Source organism: Bos indicus, chromosome 28 (genome assembly GCF_029378745.1).
Source record: "Bos indicus isolate NIAB-ARS_2022 breed Sahiwal x Tharparkar chromosome 28, NIAB-ARS_B.indTharparkar_mat_pri_1.0, whole genome shotgun sequence".
NCBI lineage: Eukaryota > Metazoa > Chordata > Mammalia > Artiodactyla > Bovidae > Bos > Bos indicus.
This window is the reverse complement of record NC_091787.1, coordinates 12332873-12360210: the sequence shown is the minus strand read 5'-3', so window position 1 is coordinate 12360210 and position 27338 is coordinate 12332873. Positions and strand designations below refer to the sequence as shown.

The 27338-nt window shown below is 39.8% G+C and overlaps 1 protein-coding gene across 7 annotated transcripts in view; it reads right to left on the bottom strand.

The window, feature by feature from the left end:
- CHRM3 (cholinergic receptor muscarinic 3) overlaps nucleotides 1–27338 on the bottom strand; it is a 567870-nt gene that overhangs the window by 506429 nt on the left and 34103 nt on the right. The window contains exons 1-2 of one of the 7 annotated variants that reach the window (XM_070781881.1): nucleotides 4828–6167; nucleotides 75–317 (exon numbers count right to left, since the gene is read on the bottom strand). The exons of 5 other annotated variants lie outside the window; for them this stretch is intronic. The gene's annotated coding sequence lies outside the window, so the exon portion shown is untranslated. Of the gene's footprint in view, nucleotides 1–74; nucleotides 6168–27338 lie in introns of those variants that run through there. One more of the 7 variants, XM_070781880.1, reaches the window with a different exon arrangement.

The following is a 27338-nucleotide window of genomic DNA, read 5'->3' as shown; positions in this document are numbered from 1 at the left end:
ATTACGACTATGAAAAATAAGGAAGAACTTCAACAACCTGGCAAAGCCTTTCCTAGTCTCCCTCACGGACTTACTTGAAAGCATCTTCATTGCTTTATTTCATCACAGGTCACACACAACTTAACATTTCCACTGTCTATGAATCTTTTTAAAATGTTCTGGCAACCGGTTTGGTCCATTTAGTATCCATGCCTCTCTGCTACATGTGAAAGCCAGTCTGGTTTGCAGACAAACGTGCCCACTCATAAATCTACTAATTCTTCTATCCTCCATTTGTAGATTCCATTCTGCTCAAATGTAGAGAAACACTGGAAGTTCTGAATGAAAAATGAAGCAAAAGAAATGTCAACTCACTACTCTGACTTTTTATAGGGATAAGAGATTTTAAAATATCTTAGAGATACTGACAAAACATACGAGTATCCAAGGCCTTACTTAGAACGACACAGAAAAGCATGAGAACTAGCTCCGATTTAGGTAATGGTTGTGGTTTTGCTTCCTTTTTCGTTTTGTCTTACTTCTGCTTAACTTGGCTAAGAACCAACAGCTCTAATAATTTTTCCAATTATAAATGTTCTTTCACATTTTGTTTCCATTTCAGATCTATTCATCAGCAAATGATGATGCGTGCTTAAAATAATAACCAATAATTTGGGGAAACTTTATAAACCTTTCCACTAGTTAATGATCACTATCAAGAGAATTTATTTTTGCTTATTTTTCCATTTCTGTCCTCAATCTGCTGGTTTATAAATTTAGCTGTCAATACCCTGCGTGCTCAGCCATGGAATGACTGTCAAAGAGAATCATCACCCAGAGTAACGTCTGCCTTACAAAGAGTAAATGCAAATTCAGTCACCCAGGGGAGACTGAGCTCTTGATGGAGTTTAACCATAAAGATGTCTGAGCTAATATTACAAGTTTCCAGGCAAGGATTAAGAAATGATTTAATTAGATACTCTTTAGGGGTTGTGCTGTTTTAGCATTATTCTAAGGGATACATTTATTAACGGGCTAAAGGACCTATTCTCTGACAACCTATTCTCTGACAAAAAATTATACATTCAAATAAGTATTAATATGACTATGAGATACTCTGACACCTCAAACATCACTTTAATGATAAAAATGCCTTATGTTCTTCAAACCTCCACACTGGAATAATTTAACACACACATATAGTGTTTGTCCAGTCCTCAAGGCCAGTATTTCTCCTTAACAGGATACACACATTGTCCGAGTCCAGCAACCAGGATTTTCTGGTCTCCTCCTTTTCTCTTTTCTTTCCCTTGTCACTCATTTTTAAGAGCTTGCTTCTTCACTTTTCACTCATGTCCAAACCTACCAAGCTCTTGGCTTTACAGTGACGTTTCTCTTTTAAACGTCCTCACACCATCTTCTTGCACATTATTAAAATCTAACAGGCTGATACCTTGCCCCAGTTGATGACACAATGACTGCCTTTTGCTCCCTAGGGAACTTTTTCTGTACTGAAAGCCCCAGTGTCATAGACATTCCCAGTATGCACCATTTAGGTGTGAAGACCTAGGCATAATATCGAAATGACTATAGTAGATTATAATACAATAATGAGATCTGTTTAAAGGTACTTCAATAACTTGGATATCTTTAAGATCAACTCTGAATAGTATGTTAGTTGATTGCCTTTTCCATTATTCTAAGAAAAATAAATAATTAGAATTTGTGCAACAAGTCCTCTCTTATCTTTCTGTGTGCCCAATGTTAATTATTCACTTTCCTGTCCTTCCTATCCGGGTGTCCAGTGTTCTGGTGCTGGTCACTAGCAACCAAAGCTCTGGTCCCAATCACCTAGCAGTTACTAGAAGAAAAACCACAAATGCTTATAACACTTCTCCTTCCTCAATACATTTACATTTTTAGGCAAGTGACTAAATATAAAAAGCTACAAAGTGCTAGTGTTGCTATTAATATCTGCAAAGCCATTTGGATTTAGGTTTCAGAAGACAGCCATCAATCTTGACCTGACTACCTACAACATCTCAGGAGTTCAACTCCAACGCAGACCCAAGGAATATGTTTCAAAACTGTATTGTCATGAACCATTATCTAATAGCCTATGGAATTGCTGGGATATCTAGAGCCATGTGCCTTTTCAATGAAAGTGTTAGTCACTCAGTCATGTCCAACTCTTTGTGACCCCATGGAGTATAGCCCACCCGGATCCTCTGTCCATGGAATTTTCCAGGCAAGAACACTAGAGTGGGTTGCCATTCCCTTCTCCAAGGGAATGTACTGACCCAGGGATCTTCCTGACCCAGGGATTGAACCCAGGTCTCCTGCACTGTGGGCAGATTCTTCGCTGTCTGAGCCACCAGGGAAGTCCACTTTAACTGTCACTAATTTGTCTGAATCTAAATTTTAACACTAAGTATGCCAAGAGGCTTAGCATTATGCTAACTATTTAAGTGAACAACTATTTAAGAAATTAGATAAGAAGCTAGGCTTGAATTACAAAACTCTTTAGAAGGAGGGTCAATGTTGTTCATTATAGTCAGGGCTGTACTTCAATTCATATGAGACATTCTTTGTTTCCAGACACCCTAAGTTCTGTTGGTTTGGATTTTTTATTCTTTGATGAATGGTGCACATTTGGGCAACCTTTTGCTTAGGTTCTATCAGAATTCTGGAATAGGTTTCAGAAGCCCATCACTACTGAAAAATAGTATATTGTGAAATAACTATGTGTTAGATTGCACACAATTAGAAAGTCTCAATATTCTTTACAAGAGGTTCTTACCTTCACAAAAATATCCATTATCTCTTTTAACATGTAGCTCTTTTAAACCTTTTGTAGCTCAGAAAAGCTTTCGGTATCTCAAATATTGAGTCACTGTTGTGATTGACAGAACAGCTCTATCAAATTCATAGTAACTACAGGTTCACTATGACTCCATACCATATAGATAATCTACAAGAAGGAGCATATATGACAAACTTTGGTGTATTACAGTAAAATACAAATAATCAGACTCCACCAGAGTCAGCATGCCATGATAAACAGCATAATGCCCTGTTCAGCTTGAGCAAATCAAAGCAAAATTTTAGGGTTTTTTTATTAGTTATTTTATAAAGGGCAGCTCCATTTTCAACTGTATATAAATTTGAAAGCACAGAATTGGCTTTACTTGAATATGTCTGTGTGTGTTTATGCATGTGTCAAAAATCCGCACTATTTGTAACTTTTATAAGTTTTATATCTCAAGACTTCTGCTATAATTTGAGAGAGTACATCTTTCTTAACCATTAAGAAACATCCTGGGGTGGAAATAAATGTAAATATACTTAAAATGTAACATCATGCAAGATGGTTTAGGGGAGAACTTTAATATGTTTTGGTATATTTTAAAGTGCAACATGCTTATGGCTGAAGAAGTACAGTGAATAAGTCATTAATCGGCTTTAAGATCTATGGTTATATCTGCTGTTACTGTTCCTTGTGACCTACTCGATGTTGATTCCTCCATTCTCTATTTTGATGTCCCCAGTGAGAGCACAGGTATTCAGGAAGCAAAGCATTGGGAACATAAGGCCTCAGAAATTTACAAGAATCATTCAAAAATGCTTCCAATTTTCATCTTAAACAGATAAAATACTTTGTACTTTTAGTACCAGAGAAAAAATGTGATCTGTGCTCTCTAGTTTCAGATTCTGGGCTCAGACTTCCTGAGCTGTTTCACTGACCTTTTTGGACTCTCATTTCTCTTTTGTCAATTTTTATCTTCTACCACTTCAGTGGTCCAACCAGAAAGGCTCATCATAATACCACAATCCCAGAGATTCCCAAGATCACCGGGGGCAGGGAGAAGCAGTGTCCCAGAGCAGAGATGATGGTATTATCTCAAAGATATGAATGAGGCATCACGAATTTAACTGAGACAGAAATTAAAATGTGCATTACTCGTGGATTATAGACTATGTGAGCCCACTTATTAAAAAAACAACTGAGTTCCTAAGTAAGCTATGTTGTGCCTGATGAGTCATTCTCATTCATGGTCTAGAACTGGAAATCCCATGAGAGGTCATTTCCTGGGGTCTTCCTGGATGATAAGATCAAATCAAAAATAGGTGAAAGAATAACTCCCAATAAAGACAGAAAAAAAGCAACACTCAAGTCTGGGTTTTATCTGAGAGGGTGCCGGGGGTGGGGGCTGGTGGGGAGGAAGGCATAAAGGTGAAACCCTGCCTTGCTACTAAAATTAATATGTTTGCCCTAGAAAAAGTAACCATTTCTTGGAGGTTTTCACTTGCAAAACCTTTGAAAAAGAAAGTGGCAAGAAGCACCACATAGAAAAAGTATTTGAACACAATGAATGAAGTGAGAGAGGAATTCATAAAGCTCTTTTGCTTTCCGTCAGAACAACAGCAAGGGACTATCTCCTGGCTGGTTTGGACAGGTGGGTAAGATAGAGGAAAGAGAACAGCAGTAGATACAAAGGAACAAATAAAACTGTGTCATCTCCACACAGACCTAGAGAACAGACTTAAGGACACGGCTGGGGTGGGGGGAGGAAGGAGAGGGTGGGATGTATGGAGAAAGTATCACGGAAGCATACATAACCATATGTAAAATAGATAACCAATGGGAATTTGCTGTATGACTCGGGGAACTCAAACCAGGGCTTGGTAACAATCTAGAGAGGTGGGATAGGGAGGAAGGTGGGAGGGAAATTAAAAAAGGAGGGGACATGGATAAACCTATGGCTGATTCATATTGATGTCTGGTACAATACTGTAAATCAATTATTCTTCAATTAAAGATAAATAATAAAAAAAGAAAACTGTCACCTCCAGACTGAACACACCACTGGACTGCCCACAGTAAAACGCCAGGGGACAGGGACCACCTGCCCACTCAGTTCGTGATGGTCTAGTGAGAGCCTCTCAGGACCCACAGCTCTGTTTACTGTGTGGAAGCACGTGTTCCTGTCGGTGCCTCTACCGCAGCACTCAAGACCAACTGTCCCTCTGGAACCTCCAAATTCTAAGCGGCTGGAGTCCCTCAGAATTGCCAGTTCACAGATGCCTTGACTAGTTGAAAATGGTTATCTTTTAAATTAATATGTTTACAATCTGCTAGAAAACTTCAAGAAAAGTCTTCCAAATCAACTTACTGCCTTTTATTTATGTATTTATTTCTAAATTAATTGTATCATAGTACAGTTGCTTTACAATGTTTTGTTAGTTTCTACTGTACAGAAAAATGAATCAGCCAAATGTAAACATATATCTTCTCCTTGGATTTCCTTCCCAATCAGGTCACCACAGTGCATTAAGTAGAGTTTCCTGTGCTGTATATAGTAGGTTCTCATTAGTTATCTGTTTTATATATAGTATCTATAGTGTGTAGGTGTCAACTCCAATTTCCCAATTCCTCTCACCACCCCCTTTAATCCCTGTGGCATCCATATATTTGTTCTCTACCTCTGTGTCTCTATTTCTGTTTCATAAATAAGATCATCTATACCATTTTTCTAAATTCCACATATATGCATTAAAACACGACATTTGTTTTTCTCTGACTTCCTTCACTCTGTATGACAGTCTCTAGATCCATCCATGTCTCTACAAATGACCCAATTTTGTTCCTTTTTATGGCTGAGAAATACCCCATTGTATATGTACCACATCTTATTTATCCTTTCTTACTGCCTTTTAAAATTCTAAGCTAAATAGCCAAGATTTTCCTCCCTCTCCCTTTTATGTGCCCATGAGCATACATACAGATTCATTTTTAAAAATCTGTCTCATAATAATATAACTACAGTATCTTTCAAAATTATTTTTAAAAATGCCACATATCTTTAATTCTCAAAAGAGATATGATATTCCTTACAATGTCTTCTGTAAAGCTCTGGCAGTACAAAGTGTCACCCTATGGAAATATTGGGGAAAAAAGGCTATAAAATGATTTCCAGGAAAATCAAATGTATATTTGAATTCAACACTAAATCTAGGCACTGAAGAAACATGCTGGAATTCACTACCTCTAGACATTATCTGTAAAGCATGAAAAATAGCTAAGCATATTTTTAAATGTATGGACATTTACCAAAATAAATTTGAAACTTCCAAATGCCTACCTCAGATACTGATTTACAGGATGGCTACAAGTACAAACATTCATTCACTCAGGATTTCCTTGGGATAATATCAAGTGGCAATCCCATCAGCACTGAGTATTACTAACTAGATTTTTTTTTTAATTTCTAAAAAATATATAACTGTTCATATAACTTTCTTTAAGTTTTATAAAACATTTACCAATAGGAAAGAATGGGAACAATACTGCCCTCCATAGGCAGTAAAGTCCTATAAAAAAGTCATAAAGTAGCAGCCAGAATGAGAAGAAAAAAAACACAAGATCTCAAGAGGTCTACTTCCTTTTCTACAGACTGACCTTTGGATATCTCAAATTCTCAACCAAAAATGTCAATTATTGTTTCCTTTCAAAGTAATTACAATCACATTTCATCTCAAAGCCTGCTTCCTTCCTTCTTTCTCTGTTCTCTCTCTCTCTCCTTTTTCTCTTGATACCAAGCAAATGTTACATGCTAAAACACAAACTCATGTATATGGGATTTTTTGTTTGTTTTTTTCACTGATGTATTACAAGCACTTAGTGTGAAGCAAACAGTAGGCACTCAATAAATATTTGTTGACTTACACTGAATATGCCCATTCCTAGGAAGACAGTGGTAAATAAGGCACAGTTCCTGCTCTCAAAACAGTTACTATGTATTTGAGGAAACAGACAAGATTATCATATAAACACATGGGATATGTGGTACATAATAAGAGGCGGAAACAAGATGTTCCTAGAATAGAGAAGGGCAGCACAGTAACTATACTCTTATGTAGATGGAGGGTCTTGGGAAATAACCAAGAGAAGATGGTGTTTCTCTGAAGGAAAGAGGAATAGGAATTAGCTAAGCAAACACAGCGAGACATGGCCCTCCAGGAAGAAGAAATAGGACATGTAAAGACACAGAGTCGGAGATGACAACATATTGCCCGCCCAGCTACTAAGAGACTTGTTTGGAGATGAGGGTGCAAAAGTTACCTGGCATTATTAAGGCTCAAGTATAACTGATGGGAACCCAATGAAAAAGTTTAAACAAAGAAATGATTTGATCAGATTGTGATCTTTAAAAACAAGTTTTCTATAACAAGCTAGAAGGGTGGGGAGGGGTGGGAGGGAGGTTCAAGAGGGAGGGGCAGATGTATACCTAGGACTGATTTATGTTGATATACGGCAGAAACCAACATAATATTGCAAAGCAATTATCCTTCAATGAAAAAGAGTTTACAAAAAAAAAAAAAATAAGTTTTACAGTCAGGGGAGGAAGAGAGGTAGAAAAGGTTGGAAAACTGAAGCCTATCTAAGGATTCAGTGCATCTGTTTAGGCAAAAAGTAAGAAGAGCCTGAATTAAGGCCATAGGGGTGCTTTTAGAATAAACAGAATGGATAGGAGAGAGATTTAGGAAATGGGATTTGTGTGTGTGCATGTGTGTGTGTGTGTTTAGTTGCTCAGTTGTGTCTGACTCTTTGTGACCCCATGGATTGTAGACTGACAAGCTCTTCTGTCCAGGGAATTCTCCAGGCAAGAATATTGGATTGAATAGCCGTTCCCTTTTCCAGGGGATTTTCCCGACCCAGGTATTGAACCTGGATTATCTGCATTGCAGGCAGATTGTTTACCATCTGAGCCACTAGGGAAGCTCAGGAAATGGGACAGGCATAACTAAACGACTCAGGGAGGTAGTGAGAGCAGGGGAATTTAGGGTGGTCTGAGTTTTCTGAATTGAACAGCTAGAGTCTCTGAGTTCATTCCCTGGGACCATGGACAGAGGTGACCATGGAGAATCTGATATCTGGGGAGGGATAAGTCTGGGTCCTGGGTTTGAGGTGAGGTTTGGAGCATCTGATTGAGCCATGAATTGGACAGTTGAGAACACTGATCAAGATGAAGACAGAACACTAGGCTGGCTGAAACGCCTTAACTGATAAAGTCAAGTTTGGGACTAAGGTATCCCAGAGTGTGGTGGAAGAAGATAAAGATGACAGAATTCAGTAAATAACTTGAATTCATAAAAGGACCCAGAATAATACCCTGGGAAGCCCCAGTATTCAAAAATAAAAAGCAGATGAGAGAGTGATATTTGTGTATTATTTAACAGATTATCTTTGGATAGAAAATGCGTCTGACTGGATTTGAGTTTCTCTTTCACTTCTGTGGTATCAAAGAAAACACATCTTCTTTCTAAATTGGAATATTAAATTATACCATAATTGATTTTCATGCCTTCCATTTTCATACATATCCTGCTGTTTATCTCATCACATCTTCATACAGTGAACATCAAAACCAACTTTTCCAAGTAAACAAAGTGGACATCCTAGCACAGCACTTATACATGACCTATGGTAGGGTCAGAGGAAGCCAAAATTTGTTCACTTTCACAAAAGCAACTCTGCTCACAATTTACATACAGAGCATTTCCCCCATTCACTCTTCTGGTAGCAAACAGCAGCAGCAGCATCATGGCAGCTAATTAGGTAAGATTAAATGCAAATAAAACCCAGATGACTAAAGAGGAGGATTAATATATTTCAACATAAATATAGAAGGTGAATTCATTTTCAAATCTATCATGTCAAATCACCGAAGCACAGACCTGCTGATTTAATGCCCCTGAGAAGTTATCAACCAATAACACAATGTTCCCAGGATTTTCCCAGGAGATAACAAACTGCTTCTGGAATGACTGAGTTGATAATCACCAAAAAGACTACTTCCAGATAGGTTCTGAATTTGAACTTCTCACTTACCTTTTTCCCCTTCCCCCTCTAAACCCCCTGACAATCATCATCCATAAAGGATCTTTGGAGTGTTAGTTACTCAGTCATGTCCAACTCTTTGCAACCCCTTAGATTGTAGCCTGCCAGGTTCCTCTGTCCATGGAATTCTCCAGGCAAGAATACTGGAATGGATAGCCATTCCCTTATCCAGGGGATCTTCCCAACCCAGGGATTGAACCTGGGTCTTCAACATTAAAGCATCTTGTTTGCTGTTTAGTCGCTAAATAGTGTCTGACTGTGACCCCATGGACTGTTACTCGCCAGGCTCCTCTGTCCACGGGATTCTCTGGGCAAGAATACTGGAGTGAGCTGTCATTTCCTCCTCCAGGGGATCTTCTCGACCCAGGGACTGAATTTACATCTCTTGCATCTCCTACATTGGCAGGTGGGTTCTTTACCACTGGGCCACCTGGGAAGCTCAGAGTACTTAACAAGCACTAAATGAAGGAAATGAATCATATGCACTCAAGTGGTAACTGATGTTATCCTGACTTTAAACTACAGCATATTTTGAGAAAGGCAGGAAATCTCAGGGAACTTACACTGAGAGTAAGTTTTTCTCCTTGAAAAGCAGGGCCTGACCTTGAATTGTGAGTTTATTTTTGCTCCAACCTAAGTCCACACACAGTACCTTTTAGGGATAATATTTATTTCCTTGTTATTAAAGAGGCTATTGTGTCTTGTAGATCCACTGAACCTTGTTAATTTTATTATTTGGCATGCCTAGTTTTATCCCCAGGCATTTTAATTACTATTTTATAGACTTTAAAAATCCTTTTCCTGAGAATGAAAATCAATGAAGCAGACTGGATAATCTGAGAAGGATTGATTGAACAAAAACCTGTTATGTGATCCTTATAAACCTCATAAATTTATTTTAGAGGATAAATAAACTAGGTTGCATAGATTTATTATGTAAATTAAGTTTATACCCCAGAGCATTTTATAAGCATAGTAGGTGCCTATAAATATTTTGTGGACAAGACAATAAATGAGTTAATTTCACTAGCCTTTCCAATATGCAAGGATTGTGAAACTCATATTCTATCATTCACAGCTAAAACTTTGGCTCAAGACTGTAATGTATGGATCAGAGGCCGAGACTGGTTTAAAAGAAACTCCAAAATCAACCAAAAGGAACACATGTTAATGATGTACGGTATGTTGAAAATGCTTTTCTATTATTTACTGAATATTCAAAGTAACTAAGATATCTTTAGTAGCTACTCTTCTCTCATGCTCTGAAAACTCCTATCTTACAATGAATTTACCTATTACAGAAAAATCAATGGACCAGGCTACACTTCAGTTTGAAAAACAAAATACTAACAAGAAAACATCAAGGAGCTAAATTCCTATAAGCCATTTGATATGTGTGTGTGTGTGTGTGTGTATTTGAAGAAATATACAGACACATATTTGTCCATTTGTATCTGGAGGGTAGAAAGCTTTGTCATTTTAGGCATGGAAAGTGTTTTATAAAATTGAGTCTACCCTGTCATCGTAAATTATCAACGAAATGCAAATTAAAAGAACAGCAATATACCACCATATCCATTCAGTTCAGTTGCTCAATCATGTCCAACTCTTTGTGACCCCATGGACTGCAGCATACCAGGCCTCCCTGTCCATTACCAACTCCCGGAGCTTACTCAAACTCACGTCCATTGAGTTGGTGACGCCATCCAACCATCTCATCCTCTGTCATCCCCTTCTCCCGCTGCCTTCAATCTTTTCCCCAGCATCAGAATCTTTTCCAATGAGTCAGTTCTTCGCAGCAGGTGGCCAAAGTATTAGAGTTTCAGCTTCAACATCAGTCCTTCCAATGAATATTCAGGCCTGATTTCCTTTAGGATTGATTGGTTTGATCTCCTTGCAGTCCAAGGCACTCTCAAGAGTCTTCTCCAACACCACAGTTCAAAAGCATCAGTTCTTTGGTGCTCAGCTTTCTTTATAGTCCAGCTCTCAAACGGCCACAATCTAGAACACTAACACCAAATACTGGAGAAGATGTGGGGCAATAGGAACTCTACTCATTGCTGGTGGGAATACAAAATTGTACAGCCATGTTGGAAGACAGTTTGGCAATTTCTCACAAAACTAATCATGTTCTTACCCTGTAATCTGGCAATCATGCTTTTTGGTATTTATCTAAAGGAGCTGAAAACCTACATCCTTAGAAAACCTGCCCATGGAGGTTTGCTGTTATTGTTTAGTCACTAAGTGTTGTCCAGCTCTTTGTGACCCCATAGATTGCAGCACACCAGGCTTCCCTGTCCTTCACTATCTCCCAGAGTTTGCTCAAGTTCATGTCCATTGAGGCAGTGATGCTATCCAACCATCTCATCCTCTGCCTCCCCCATCTCTTTCTGCCTTCAATCTTTCCTAGTATGAGGGTCTTTTCCAATGAATCATCTGTTTGCATCAGGTAACCAAAATATTGGAGCTTCAGCTTCTGTCCTTCCATTGAATATTCAGGGTTGATTTCCTTTAGGATTAACTGGTTTGACCTCCCTGTAGTCCAGGGAAATCTCAAGAGTCTTCTCCAGCACCACAATTTGAAAGCATCAATTTTTCAGCACTCAGCCTGCTTTATGGTCCAACTTTCACATACATGACTACTGGAAAAACCATAGCTTTGACTATACAGACCTTGGAGGTTTATATCAGTTTTATTCACAATTATCAAAACTTGAAGGCAATCAAGATATTCTTCAGGTGGTGAATGTATCAATAAACTTGCGTACATCTAGACAGTGGAATATTATTCAGTATTAAAGAGAAATTAGCTGTCAAGTCATAAAAATACATAGAAGAGACTTAAATGTACATTAATAAAAGAAAGAAGCCAAGCTGAAGAGGCTACATACTGTATAATTCCACCCATATGATATTCTGGAAAAGGCAAAACTATAGAGAGTTCAAAGATCAGTGGTTACCAGGAGTTAAAGGGATGGAAAGAGACGAAATAGGCAGAGCCCATGGGATTTTTAGGGTAGTGAAAATATTCTGTGTGATACTATATGGATGGACAAATGTCATTATGTCCAAATCCATAGAATGTACAATAAATAACAACAGTGAACTATAATGTGGACTACAGACTTTGAGTAATTGTGATGTGTCAATATAAGTTCATTAATTGTAAAATATGTGCTGCTCTGGTGGAGGATGTTGATAACTGGTGAAGGCTATGTGTGTCAGGGCCAGCGGGTATATGCGAAATGTCTGCATCTTCTCTGCAACTTTTCTGTTAACCTACAACTACTCTAAAAATCAGATCAGATCAGTTGCTCAGTCGTGTCTGACTCTTTGCGACCCCATGAATCGCAGCATGCCAGGCCTCCCCATCCATCACCAACTCCTGGAGTTCACTCAGACTCATGTCCATCGAGTCAGTGATGCCATCCAGCCATCTCATCCTCTGTCATCCCCTTCTCCTCCTGCCCCCAATCCCTCCCAGTATCAGAGTCTTTTCCAATGAGTCAACTCTTCGCATGAGGTGGCCAAAGTACTGGAGTTTCAGCTTTAGCATCATTCCTTCCAAAGAAATCCCAGGGCTGATCTCCTTCAGAATGGACTGGTTGGATCTCCTTGCAGTCCAAGGGACTCTCAAGAGTCTTCTCCAGCACCACAGTTCAAAAGCATCAATTCTTCGGCGCTCAGCCTTCTAAAAACAGTCTCAATAAAAATAATGAGTCTACCGAGTTTACACGTGTCAATATTTTCCCAAAAGCTGGTTGAACATGGTTTTCTTCTGATCACTTTGATCAATGAATCAAACAGTATCCAGTGGTCACTATACCTGAAAGTGAAGGTGTTAGTTGCTCAGTCATGTCTGAGCCCGCCAGACTCCTCTGTCCATGGGATTACCCAGGCAAGAATACTGGAATGGGTAGCCATTCGTGTTGCCAAGGGATCTTCCCAACTTAGGGATCGAATCCAGGTCTCCGGAATTACAGGCAAATTCTTAACCATCTGAGCCACCAGAGAAGCCTACCTATTATGTTGTAAATGTTGAAACTATCTTAGACTGATGCATGGTGGTATTTCTTGAGAGTTTATGAAAGTCTATGTATTTGAGAAAGTGACTGACTTAACCTGGAATCAAAAGTGAAAAATTTTTTAAATGTGTAAAATTACAGATTTTATCTATTTTTATACAGTGCAAAAATATTTAAAGGAGTGTCTGGGCATTTATTTACTTAATAAAATGATTTATATAATTTGAACTTGTATTATATTTAATTGCACTCACAAGTTTAATAAGCTTAACAAGTAGAAAGATGGCAGAACACACATGCAAGTAGTTTTGGACAATTCAAAGGAACTGTCATAATATGGTAAGAAAAACTCATGATAATTAAGATGGGCAGAAAATACTGACAGAAATGGGGGAGAAAATCATATCCAAAAAGAAGAAAAATGCAATCAGACTAGCCAAATAAAAACACCAGATAGGAAAAATCAGCACATTCTCAGAAATGTAAAAGAGAAAACCACAAAAAATATGTGCCATATGCATGAGCTCTGCAGTGTTTACTGGGGTGAGAGTGAAACCCATTAAATGGTACTGAATAATAGCAATTACATCCTGGTTTTAGAGCATATGTTACACTGGGTACCATTACAAGATCACAGCTAGCCTTTTTAATCTAGTTTGAAGTGTTACAGCAAATCATAATTAGAAGGAAATAAATCACAGATAATGATTTAAGAACCATGCATTCAAACCTTATTCAATCTTTAATTTTGTACACAGGGATGATGAGTTTTTAAGTCAGTTTGTTAATTTCCCTCTTACCCAGAGGCACTACCATTTGAATTCTACAGGTCCAAAGGTAAAAACCACTATGTTTACTTAGTTGCAGGAATTGCTAGAGAAGCAAAGGGCTGAAGAAATTAAAACTGTATTTATTCAAAGGTGAGCTTAAGAAACAGTAATATCAACCAGCTGCAAATTGCATCAAGATTCCTCCCAATGTTTCTGCTCCTAGTAATCTGATTTCAGGAATTCCAAAAGATTTCCTAGGTAAACAACCCAATACTTGGGGAAAAATCCTGGGTACCAAGACCTCATCTTAAGCATACTGGTAAAAGTGAAAACATGGAAAAACACAAACTCCCAGAAACACAGAGAAAACTAAGACCATTCTGGACAGACTGTTATTCAGCCACTAAAAATGATGCTACAAAGTAATAGAGAGAATGGCCATCATATAGAGCTAATAAGGAAAACTATATATAAAATTGTATACATAATATATAGAGAAGAGCGGCACAGAGAACGACAGTCTTAAAAGGAATTTATCAAAGTGATGGCTAAGATGGTATATTAACGTTTTTGGTGTAGTTGTTTTGTTAATGAAGTTATACTTTGTAATTTAAAAAATAAACCAGAAACATATAGGGCTGCTGCTGCTGCTAAGTCACTTCACTCTGTGACCCCACAGCATATAGGGCAAATGTTACTCATTCTTTGGTGAGATATCACCAAAGGTTAAGAGGAAAACAATTCTCACCTGAAGTATTCTCATGACTAAATGTTTCTGCATCTAAGCATTATTTTGCTTCATTTAAATTTTCAGGGGATGTTTTCTATGTACAGTCCCCTTCCCTATACGCATTTCACTTACACTTCAAAATGCTAGTTTCCTGACATTGCCTACTCAATACAAAGACCTCTATCTTTTTCCTTTAAAGTATCCCATGCAATGATTCCCAACTCTTGTCAATTCACAACCAGGTCATATTTTGCACTCTGAAATATTTACTCAAACTACGCCAGACCAGGTGTAGTACTACTCATCATTTATGTCAAATAATCCACCACCAGTTTTGAAATGGAAAATGCTGAACTCTTGCTTGTGCAGCTGCTACTGTCAGACTCCAAGAGGCTTCTGAAAGGAGAAAGCTACTCCATTCTTGTTGCTAGAAGTTACCACCGCCTTCTTTTCCCAGACAATGTCATGGTGGACTCAAGGTGATGATTACTCGCCTGCCCTTATGTACCTTTCAGACTGTGTGTGTGCAGAGTCGGGGGCACGCATGGAAGAGCAGATACTGGAGGGGGAGAGGTCCACCGTTTAGGATGGCAACCTTTCTATCCCTCTCTCCATGTCTGACTCAAGAACAAGACATGGGGTTTTATAAATATGTTCCTGTGGCTACCACCAATTTTCTAACCGTGTTTGTGCAAACCACCATGTGAAGTAAAAACAGTCATCAAGGACCTTAAGTGGCTAATATTCTGGAAATTTTCTGGAGTTTTGTTATTAGATTGTTCCCTTGTATGTAACAACTGTTTCCTCTTTCTTAGGTCATTCTCCTTCCTTTCATCCAAATGACCCACTCCTGGTTAGCATCTTGTCTTTCTGGATGCTGTTTCTCAGGCTTCTCCTTCTACCAGCTCTTCAGTGTTGGTGCCTCTACAAGTTCTGTCCTGGATCAGTCTCTTTAGATTATCTTATTGGTTGTTTTCCATTTGAAATTCTAGGTCCACTCTACCCGCCTCCCCCCACCCCGCCGCCTCTTTCTCTGCCCTGTACTGTGCCCAAGGCTCCTCTATGGAGCCTCAAGGTATTTGCCTGCCCTTGGGCTTCATTATGGATTTGGCTAATGGGAGGCCAAAGGGCAGAGGGTAGGGAGAGAGAGAGGTCATCAGGTGTATCCAGGCTCTTTTCCTGCTGGGCCGAAGCCTGGCAGTGGCTGTGTTCCTCTACAGAACACTACGGGTCCTACTGGGCAACTCTCCCCTAACGTTACATCTACAGATTCAGCTTCCGCTTGTCCGTGTTCTTCCCTTGGGTCCTCCAGGCATAAGAGTGGTAAAGACTCTCTGCTATTCCTAACTAATCCCAGTGTGGTTCACTAACTCAGTTGGTTTCCTTAATCCTTCCCATAACCTTTATGAATAGTCTTCTCATCAAATTCTCCTTAATTACCCATTTGAGTATGACATCTGTTTCCTGCTGGGATCCTGACTAATACCCCATCATATTCTCACTCATCTTTAATTACCACTACATGGTAATTACTTTAATTCACTAGGACCCAATCTCTTTCCAATCTCCAAATACATACATATTTCAAGCCACCATCTAAATATTCTGAAATAACTTCAAATTACCGTGCCCCCAATTAAACCATCTCCTTCACCCACCTCTGCTTGCCCTTCAAACCTTCCTTTAACCCATACCCCTACCTGTATTCTCATTTTAGAAAGAGACAATCATCTACCCACCTGCACAATCTAGAAAATTGGCAATTATCCTCCATTCCTTACTACCTCACGGGTTACCAAGCACTCTTGGTTAAATCTCCTACATCATTCTTAAATCTATTTCCTCTTCTTAATCTGCATGGTCTCTCCTTTCATTTCAAATCCATCTTCATTCTATTGAATAGGAATCTCTGCTATCTCTCACCAAATAGGTTGTAATCAGCTTGACCAGTAGCGCCCTGGTTGAATGATCAACTGAGTAAATGAAATACAAGAGGAAGATTAGAATAACTTCTAATCTTTTTTCCATATATCTTAAAAACAGCTTCAAATCAATCTGCATGTGCATCCATAGACATACATGGTACACACATGTATGTTTGAGGACTAATTTAATCCACTAATCTTGTTTTGTATTTTGAATTCACAGCAGTGGTGTGCCAGAAAATAATTACTAAACAGCTTCCTGGGCCGGGGGGTGGGGGGGCGGGTAGGGAGACAAATCTCTGATTCATAGCATCAATATCCATGGTGCCAATTTCCATGGTGAAAACAATGTCAGCATTGCCAATTTCAAGCTACTGAAGCAACATCACTGAAAAAGGAGCTAGAAAAAGATGGGCACAGCTGGCTCTCTTGAACTGGAATGAGGTGGCTCCAGCATGCCACTGAAAGACACATCTGTCATAAGACAGGTTAGATTACCTAAACCATCAGATTTCTGAAATAACACAATTACAATGAATGGCATATTTTAGATTCTACATGAAAAAAAAATAACAAAAATAGCACATAAAACTAGAGGCATCATAGAAATCCAATCATCATTTGGAGGAAATTTAAGTTTGTCTCATGAAAAATTCCCCACTTTTGTTTTCTTTCATTTATTTTAACTCAACTGAAAAATCATTTACCATGTACGTATATTCTGTGGAACTCTGTTCCAATGGAAGAAACCAAAGGTGAAAAAGAAGCTCTCTGACCAAGGATGACTGGTAAAGTGGAATAACTTAATGCTTGAGAGCTGGGCAGTTCCAAGGTGGGGGAAGATAAGTGACGTCTGTTATTTCTAACTGGGAAGATCCACAAAGTGCTCTTGGAAGAAGAGGCTTTGAGTTGCACTTTGGTAAGAAATACTATGATAGATTGAAAGACAGAGGGAAGGGAAATTAAGGTCAGTGAGGGAATCTGGCATTGTGTTTGACACACAGTAGGCACTCAATAATTTCTGAGTGAATGAAAAAATAAGTAAATGACTGAATGAATGAATTAAGAGGGACGGATGGGTAAAGTAAAGACAGAGAGGCGGAAAAAAAAAAAAAAGACAGAGAGGCGAAATAACATCTGTATTGGGTTTGACCTATTAGGCCTAAGGCTGTGTCATTTGGTACCTGGTCCCAATACTACCTATTCAACCTTGATTCTTAGTGGTCCTAAATCACTTGTAATGAGTTATTAGTTCTTCTTTGTCCCAGAATCCATCTACTCTGTCTCCATCACTAGCACTGGGGTCTACCATTCCAAAGATCTCACCAGCTCCTCAGAAACCTCAATCAGAATACACCCTGGCCCTGCTCCATTGCATCACCCCTCATGCAGACAGATTATGCTTTTCAAAATGCCAACGTGAAACTCTGATATTTCCTTCAGTCCTTCACTGCTCATTTAAGATTTAGTGTCTGATGTGCATACTGTTATATTTATGGTGGATAACCAACAAGGACCTACTGTACAGCACAGGGAACTCTGCTCAATGTTATATGGCAGCCTGAATGGGAGGGGAGTTTAGGGGAAAATGGATACATGTGTATGTGTGGCTAAGGAGCTTTTCTGTCCACCTGAAACTATCACCACACTGTTAATCAGCTGTACTCCAGTATAAAATAAAAAGTTTTAAAAGAAAGATTTAGGGTCTTCCCATAGAGGACAGACTTGTGGTTGCCAAGGGAGAAGAATGATTGGGAATTTGGGATTAGCAGAGGCAAACTATTATAAGTAGAATGGATAAACAAGGTCCTACTGTATAGCACAGGGAACTATATTCAATATCCTGTGATAAACCAAAATGGAAAAGAATATGACAAAAATTATATGTGTGTATAACTGAATCACTTTGCTATACAGCAGAAATTAGCACAACCTTGTGAATCAGCCACACCTGAATAAAATAAATTTAAAAAGAGAGATTCGGGGTCTTTCTATGGTTAGACTCATAAGGAAGTCTATACTCCTCCAAGTGACCTACAAGGCCCTACTTGATCTGGTCTCAGTGCCTTCTTCAGGCTGACAACCCATGACATTCTCCAAAGATACTTTTGTGCCAGTTCCACAACCTTCTTTTAGACCATCAAGTAGTGTCTGCAATGTGGCTCCTTCTGATAGGAATCATCCCCCTTCTCTCATCACCCAATTGCACATACATTCTGTCCTCTCTTGACCAGGTCAAACACTGCCTTAGAGCTCCATGTATCTCTCTTTAGGGGAATTTATCACAGTCATAAATGTGTACTTACGACTGTTTGATTAATGTTGATCTCTCCCACTAGTCCATAAAGTTCCAGAGGGAGAGACTATATCTGTTTTTACTCAAGTGTTTGGCACCAAATATCTGCTTAATAGGGGTTTGTTGAATGAAGAACAAAATGACATGTTCATTTCAACCTCCACATCTCTATCTAAAGATTGTAAACACTCCTGGGTGACCTCCTCACCTTGCACCCTCATGTCCTGCTTTGAATGCAAATGTAATGTGTCTTTTCATGTCCAACTTAAAACCCATTATTTAATACAAAGAATATCCATTATTAAAGTCTTATGTTCTGTGTTAGGGGCAGAGACTATATGGCTGCACAAGATCTTACCAGGTCACATGAGGATGTCTGGTGTACTCAGGAGAAGATACCACTAACTGCATGTAACACATACCGATCACTAATACTGCTATGACTAGAACCTATGGAAGCACAGATGTATGTGTGTTAAGTCTCCTTCAGCTGTGTCCGACTCTTTGTGACCCTATGGACTGTAGACCACCAGGCTCCTCTGTTTATGGGTCTCCAGGCAAGAATACTGGAGTGGGTTGACCATTTCCTCCTCCAGGGGATCTTCCCAATCCAGGGATCAAACACGCATCTCTTAGGTCTCCTGCACTGGGCAGGTGGGTTCTTTACCACTAGCACCACCTGGGAAGTCCATGGAAGCACAGATTAATAGAGAAACAGATTAACAAAGTCTCTGAATATTCAATACAGTGTCACAAAGGAAGAGGCATTTGGCCTGTAGTTTTACAGCTTTCTTCTTGAACACTTTTCTATTTCTTAGGAAAAAATATAATAATGACAATAAATACATTTTAAGCCTACTACTTATGGGGCTTCTATTTTGTACCAGTCACTCTTGTAGTTGGCCTTTACAAATTTACTAATTTTAATCCTACCTCATAGTAGAGTCTAAATTTTAGTAATGAGGTTTTATAATAAAAATCCCACCCAAATATATATTGCATGATTATTATTTGCATGGTTTCAACTACGTGGCTTGGCTTCCCCAAATACTACTCAAAAAATGTAATCTGATACGGTATCCTTCATCCCCACTCCCTACCGTCTTCCACAGTGCTGTCCTAGACACAAACTAAGTGGTTAATGGATACCTTTGAATAAGTGGAATCCAGGTGGCCTTTCAGTATGTGCAGTAGACAGTTTCTATTCCAGTCAAAGTTTTCCATAAACGAGTTATCATCATCACAAGAATTTTAACTTCATAATTGCATATGATTTTCTTTAAAAATACAAAAATACAAGTATCAACACTGCACACCTGCTGTATGTATTTTTTACTGCATGTCCTAAAAAGACCAAGAAAAAATGAGCAAGAAGTTTCTCCGGAATTTCAATTAATTCCCCCCAAATTCAAAGTGTCACCATGCAGGTGACACTAATATACATTACTTCATTTTGTCACAGCTACAGTCTTTTTAGATTGATATTACTATCTCCAGTTTACAGATAAGAAAACCAAGGATCAAACAAAAGTTACAAAAATTGGCCAGGATCAAATAGAATTGGAATATCTCAACTTCAGGCCCATCCTCTCCAATCACACATTTTTCTCAACTGTAAAATGAACTCTCCAATGATTTGTTCTAAAGGATCACAGCTTTCACAGGTTAAATGGATTTCCTTCCTATCAACTGTTCCATAAACAAGTTATCATTACAAAAACTTTATTTTCTCAATTGCATTAGACTGTCTTGTGGAGCTCAACACAGTACAACCACAATTCGTATTTTTCTAATGCTTATTCTTAATGAAAAAAGCAAAATAGAAAAATAAATAAAACAAAAGACTATTTACTGACTTCCCAGAAAAATCTCTAAATATATGCACTGCTTAAGTCACTTCCTCAGGATTTACAAGGTCTAAAGCATGAAGTTGCTGCAGAAAAGAAAATCTTCAACCCTCAGCTGCAGTTTGCAACAGAAAAGAATGCAGTCTATGTCCAAACACTGTAATCCCAACGCTTCCTTATGGTAGTATTATTGAGACAATTCCTTATTTTTGCATTAAAACATTTTATAAAATATGAAAGGAAGATAAACTCTCCCTTTTTGGCCATAATAGGTAAGCCGTTTCTTGCCTCATTTATTATCTCTTGGCTAAGATTTCACATGGCCTTCACTTTTCTTTAATATTCTGTGTGTTATAATTTAACAACAGTAACATGTCATCTACAGAGCATAATTACACATACACATCTTAAAACTATGTTTTGCTCATTCCACAGTGTAATATACTCTCTGAATTCTTCACATGTTAAAAGAATTAAGCATATTCATTAGCCCAATTATAAAAAGTCTGGCATCAGTATGGTGTGATTTGGCATTGAAAACTAGAGACTGTAAAACTAGCCTAATATAGAGAAATTGGTGGATGAAAAATATATTAGAGGTGAAGCATTCCACAGGGTAAGTATCACATTGATGGTTGGAATTTCTCAGTAAAGGTTAAGAACACTTAATATTTCCTAAACTATGTTCCAGAGGTCAAATCAAGAATGATAGTTCAATTAATATCTTTGGAGAGCAAAGAAACTTTTATAAAGAGCAAGTTACATTTAAATATATAAAAGTGATGCATCAATGCAATTTTAAAAGTTAACCTTATTTACAGGGTATCTTAAAAGACAGTCTAATATTTAAATGTAACTGAACGATAAGTATTAATTAGCAAAAAAGATAGTTAAGCTTACAAAACTTAATGCAAATTTATCCCCCACCCAAGTCATTTTACTCTAATGAAAAGGTCAATGACCCCAAATAAATAACTTAAAATGTTGTGGCATTTCATACAAGGAGTCAGAAAAGAATATAAACAGCTCCTGCTGCTGCTGCTGCTGCTAAGTCGCTTCAGTCGTGTCCGACTCTGTGCGACCCCAGAGACGGCAGCCCAACAGGCTCCCCTGTCCCTGGGATTCTCCAGGCAAGAACACTGGAGTGTTTTCCTTCTCCACTGCATGAAAGTGGAAAGTGAAAGTGAAGTCGCTGTCAGGTCTGACTCTTAGCGACCCCATGGACTGCAGCCTACCAGGCTCCTCTGTCCATGAGATTTTCCAGGCAAGAGTATTGGAGTGGGTGCCATTGCCTTCTCCAAAACAGCTCCTACTTATCACTAATAACACTGTATTTCCAAGCAAACTGTTTAATAAACCTGAAAATGAGAAAGTAGTAACATCAGAAGAATTTGCTTTAACAAGCATCCTACATACAGCATAATCTCGTTCCTCTCATTTCTTGACAACCAAATGTGCAATATGTCTTATAGATTCACAATATTGTTGAATTATTAAAAGATATTTGGTGTAATCTCAAAAAAAGTCAGTAAATTAGAATGCTGAAGTAACCATTTCCTTAAAAATAATAAAACTCTACTTACACACCATCTATCTTAAAGGTTTTATGCATTTTCTATAGACATTTTTGCCCCTTTTCACCATTAAAAATATAAATACTCTTTTTCAAAAAAGGAGAATAACTTGTAAGAGATTAAAGTTATCAAATAGCCACTGGACCTACATGTCAAAATGAGAAGAGGAGACAATTTGCATCACAATGCCCTGATGTTTCAATGTTTTAATATTATGTTTATACAAGTGTCATTTTCTTTTTTAAAAAATATATGTCGCGGGAGTGTGTAATTTCCTCAGTTCTGTCTCACCACAGCAAAGACTTGAAGCAACGGATGGGCCAGGATTACTGCTCCATGTTACAGCTCAGTTTTATTCGGCAACCAAAGGAAAACACATCCTCCAGATGTGAGGGCAGCCGACCCAAAAGACTCAAAGAGAAGAGAAGACCCCACCCCCCGCTCACTTTTGGCTCCTCTTTTTATATGTTTTTTTCTCCTCCCCCTGGGGCTGCCCTATGTAAATTGGGCTAGCAAGGAGGGCTGTTCATTTCACCTGAGGTCCTCACTCGGATTCGTGGACTTTCTCTTGTTCTATTTTCACAGGCTTTTCCCTTCTTTGTCTTTTAGCCACAGCCATTTGGGACTCCTTTTTCCTACTCTAACCACCTAAAATTCCCCCCTTAAGAGATGGGAGGCCCAATTCTTTGTGAATAGGGGTGTCAAGGTCTCTCTGGATACACCCCACTGAGCTGGGATGATGAGGGGCATTGGGCCTCCCCCTCTTGCTAGTCTCAAGCCTCAGAGTCCTTATAGCAGTGTCCATCTAAGACTGAGTGGTATTTTCTGTGGTCAGCTGTAGTTTTATATATCCTTGTTAAACTGGCACTGCGTATTGTAGCCTGTTGACCTGGGCAGAGACAAAATGAGTTGGACAATTGATGATACATGGAGGAATGATAAGCAGCATAAATATGGTGATAATAAGGATTAGTAGGGGCATTAGCCAACTCCAAATTCCCCATTGCCAGAAGGATCCCTCAAAGAGAGATTGTAGCCACCCCAAGAACTCTCCAGCTCATTCTTTGAGGTCCTGTAGCATCTAGAATGTTTTTCTTGAGGACTGTGAGGCTTTCTTTAACTTGGCTGGAGGTATTTACCCAGAAACAACACATCTCATTCAAGATGGCACAAGTTGCTCTTTATTCAGGGATCAGGAGATCTATTGTCTATTTTGGAGTACAACCCCTGCCAAGCTGTGTTGTCTCTTTAGAGCTGTCCTGAGAAATCTTATCCCCAGAAACTTAGCTTTGGGGCTGTTCATTAGAATGGCACTCATTTGTAGTTGTGAATAGGTATCTGAGATCTCCCAGGGGCTCATAGGTGGATTGAGTGTCCTGTTATGTTTTCTCCCATGACTTGACTCATTAGTAGTGAATCCAGGAGTCATGTCCTGGGAACCTTGACTGCTGTGGGGGTAGAAAGTATTACAGGGTAGGGGCCCTCCCATGTGGGCTGGAATTGAGCCTTTGGGGACCCAACTTTCCATACTTTAATTAGGACTTGAGTCCCTGGAGCATATCGTGGTGGCTCTTTAGAATCTTTGGGGTCCTTGTTGACACCCCACAAGCATATATCTTGTTGAAATTGTTCAATGACCATGGTATAAGACTGGAGGGTCTAAGCCTCTGGATCTAGGAAGAGGTCACTGATATAAACAAAAGGTCTCCCATATAGCATCTCATAAGGACTAAGACCAACTTGTTCCTTAGGGGCAACACAAGTGTGGAGGAGAACTATTGGTAAAGCCTCCTTCCATCCAAGGGAGGTCTCCTGGGTTACCTTTTTTATCACTGACTTTAAGAATTGGTTGGCTCTTTATACTTTTCCTAAAGACTGAGGCCTCCAGGCACAATGGAGATGATAAGAAATGCCCAATGCTTTAGAGGCCCCTTGGGTGACCTTAGAAGTAAATTATGTCCCATTGGCACTTTATAATGACCTGGGCAGACTGAATCTTGTAAAGATGTCATGGAGCAGTATTTTTACCACCTCCTCAGCCTTCTCAGTCCAGGTGGGAAAGCCTTCAATCCATCCTGTGAATGTGTCTATCATGACTAGCAGGCATTTTTACCCTTGAGAAACTGGCATCTGGGTGAAATCCCTCTGCCAGTCCTCTCCTGGGTAGGTCCCATGACTTTGGATGGACTGGGTCAGCTGGAGTCTTCGAGTTCCTTGGGGGTTGTTTAATTGGCAAGTGGGACAAGAAGAGACCACTTGCTTTACAGTTGTTTGGAGGCCTGTTCCTCTGAAGGACCTTTCTAGTAATCTTTAGAGGGCCTTTCCCCCTAAATGAGTGGTGGCATGTAAGGAGTTAACCAACTTCCATTGGAGGTTCCCAGGCAGAAAAAGGAGTCCCTCCTTTTGGAACCACCCCATATGATCTTCTTGAAAGCCCTCGCTCTTAGCTTTAGGAGTCTCACCTTCAGTATATGAAGGAGTTTCTGGCAAATTAATCTGTGGAACTAAGGTTGCAACCCCTATTAGGTCATTGTTCTGTAATGCTGCTCTCTTAGGTGGCTTATTGGCTGCTTGGTTTCCTCATGCCACTTCCATGCTCCCTTTTTGGTGTCCTTTACAGTGGGAGACTGAAACCTCAGTGGGCAGATGGACTGCCTCCAAGAGTCTAAAAATTTGATCACCATATTTGATTGGGGACTCTCGGGAGGTCAAGTGGCTTCTTTCTTTCCAAATAACAGCATGTGCATGTAGCACCAGAAAGGTATACTTGGAGTCAGTGTAAATGGCTACTCTTTTTCCTTTTCCCTGACAGCTCAAGTCAGGACTATGAGCTCAGCTAATTGGGCTGGAGTACTGGTAGCAGAAGTTTAGCCTCTATGGTCTCAAAAGTGGAGACTACTGTATATCCAGCCTTTTTCCATCCATGACAAAGTTGCTTCCATCAGTGTACCAGACTTCCTCAAAATTGGTCAGAGGATCTTCTGAGAATCCCTCTTGGGGTTTTGTCCAGTGGTCCAAAGTTTCTAGGCAAGAGTGAAAGGGGAGAGAGCCCTTGGGGGTAGGCAGGAGGGCAGCTGAGGAATCCATTTCCTCGGCCACTTCAGTCCATTGAACCATTGTGAGGGAAGGTTTGGTACTTGACCTTGAGGCTCTTGGGTCCCCAGGGCAGACTGCTGCCCAGTGTCCCAATTGATGGCATTTGTAGCTAGTCGTTTTAGGAGACTTGTCACGGTTTGGACACTCTTTGGCCCAATATCCTGCCTGTCTACAGATTAGGCATTTGCCTCATGCCTTGTCCTTCAAAGACTTGGTGTTTGCCATATGGCTTCCCTGGAGGGCGGCCAGCATCTGGGCATGCCTTGTCTCTTTTCTTTTCTCCATTTCCTGGACCTTGGCCTCCCTCTCCTGTTCTTTGTTATAAAAGGTATTGGTGGCTGTCTGGACCATCTCATCTAAAGAGACAGCAGGGTCTTGCTGCTGTAGCTGTTGTAACTTTATCCTGATGTCTGATGCACATTGGGATAGGAATTTGTCCTTTAAAATCACCTGTCCCTCGTAAGAGTCTAAGTCCAGATTGGTGAACTTTTGGAGGGCCTCTTTTAGTCTTTCCAGAAGGGCAATGGGGTTCCCATTGGACTGCTGAGTTATTGCTGAGACCAGGCACAGTCCCACAACTAATAAGCTTCCTTCTATTTCCATGGGTGGACTTCCTTAGGGGTGAGTCTTTCTGAATCTTATCCTACCCAGTACTGTTGCAACCTGAAAGCTAGCCATCCCCAGGACAGGGGGCAGATCCCCAGGCAGGCAGAGACGTGACAGCCTCCTGGAGATCAAAACCACGGGCAGGTTGAAGCACAGTGGCCTCTGGAAAATTGAGTCCCTGGGCAGGTTGAGGCATGTCAACCTCCTGGGACCCTCGGACTGGAGTTGGGAGTCCCCAAAGTCTCCAGCGTGATCAGTGCTGGGTAGAATTAAGGGGCTGTGACTCATTGCTGGTTTGTCTACCATGGATGGGAATAGATACCTTTTTAAAAAATTTTTAAAATATAAATTTATTTATTTTAATTGGAAGCTAATTACTTTACAGTATTGTATTGGTTTTGCCATACATCGACATGAATCCGCCACGGGTGTACACGTGTTCCCCATCCTGAACCCCCCTCTCACCTCCCTCCCCATACCATCCCTCTGGGTCATCCCAGTGCACCAGCCCTGAGCATCCTGTATCATGCATCAAACCTGGACTGGCGATTTGTTTCACATATGATAATATACATGTTTCAGTGCCATTCTCCCATCACGATGTAAAGCAATCCAAGTCTGTGCCCTGAGACTGGGAGCCTGGTGAAACAGCCATAAGCCTTATCCTCTTATTGCTCTGAGGGAATGTAAGTGACTGATTTCCTCCCCTAGTCTTTCATAAGAGAAGCTTAGGGTGTCTCCAATGGTAAACATTTCATTGTCATAGAATCAGTTTAAGTAATAACAAAAGTAATGACAAAGGAGTGGGTTATCTGGTCCTGTTAGGGGTATTAAGAGTATTTTAATAATAAGCTGGGTGGAGCAATGTTGCCTACAAAGAGGCAGGGTTCCAGTTGTAGGAGTTAGTAAATGGCTTAAGAACAAACTGATAAGAGGCAATTGACCAGATGTTCCATAAAAGTGGAGTGGAGATTTGATCTAGGGGCATGTTTGTAATTTTACGAGAAGGCTGGCAATGGTTTGGGCCCAGATGGCCTGCAGGGCTAACCCCCAAAGTGGCTAACAGTATCCTTGGAAGCCCAGCTGCTCTTGAAGGGATGCTACCAACAGACAGACTTCTAGCAGGCATTCTGTGCCTGTCACCTGCCCTAGAGTGTTCACTGAGAGATGCTGTTGTTGCACACATTGTAGGAAACATGGAAGATGAAGGCCTGAATATGTAGAGGGATTGGATACTATACAGTATTTTCCTCCCAAGGTCCAGCTATTTTCTGGTTGTCCCTTGAGAAGATTGTAAAGGCAACATTGTGGGCCCGGATGGGGCTCAGGAGAAGAGCATGAAACTGGAGGGAAGGGGGCAGGGCACGACTTTTGAAAGAATGACATAGCCCAAGGGCATAGCATAAACCAATTAAAATTAAATGGGTCCAAGATGACAAGTCAAATATCAACTAAACCTTGATCCTCAACCTGCAAGCTAAGTGACACACCCTGAGGCACCTGGACAGTTCCAAGGCACTGTCAAAAGACTGAGGAGTGGGTGGTTCTCTGGAATGATCCTCCCACTCATCAGCATATGAAATCACCC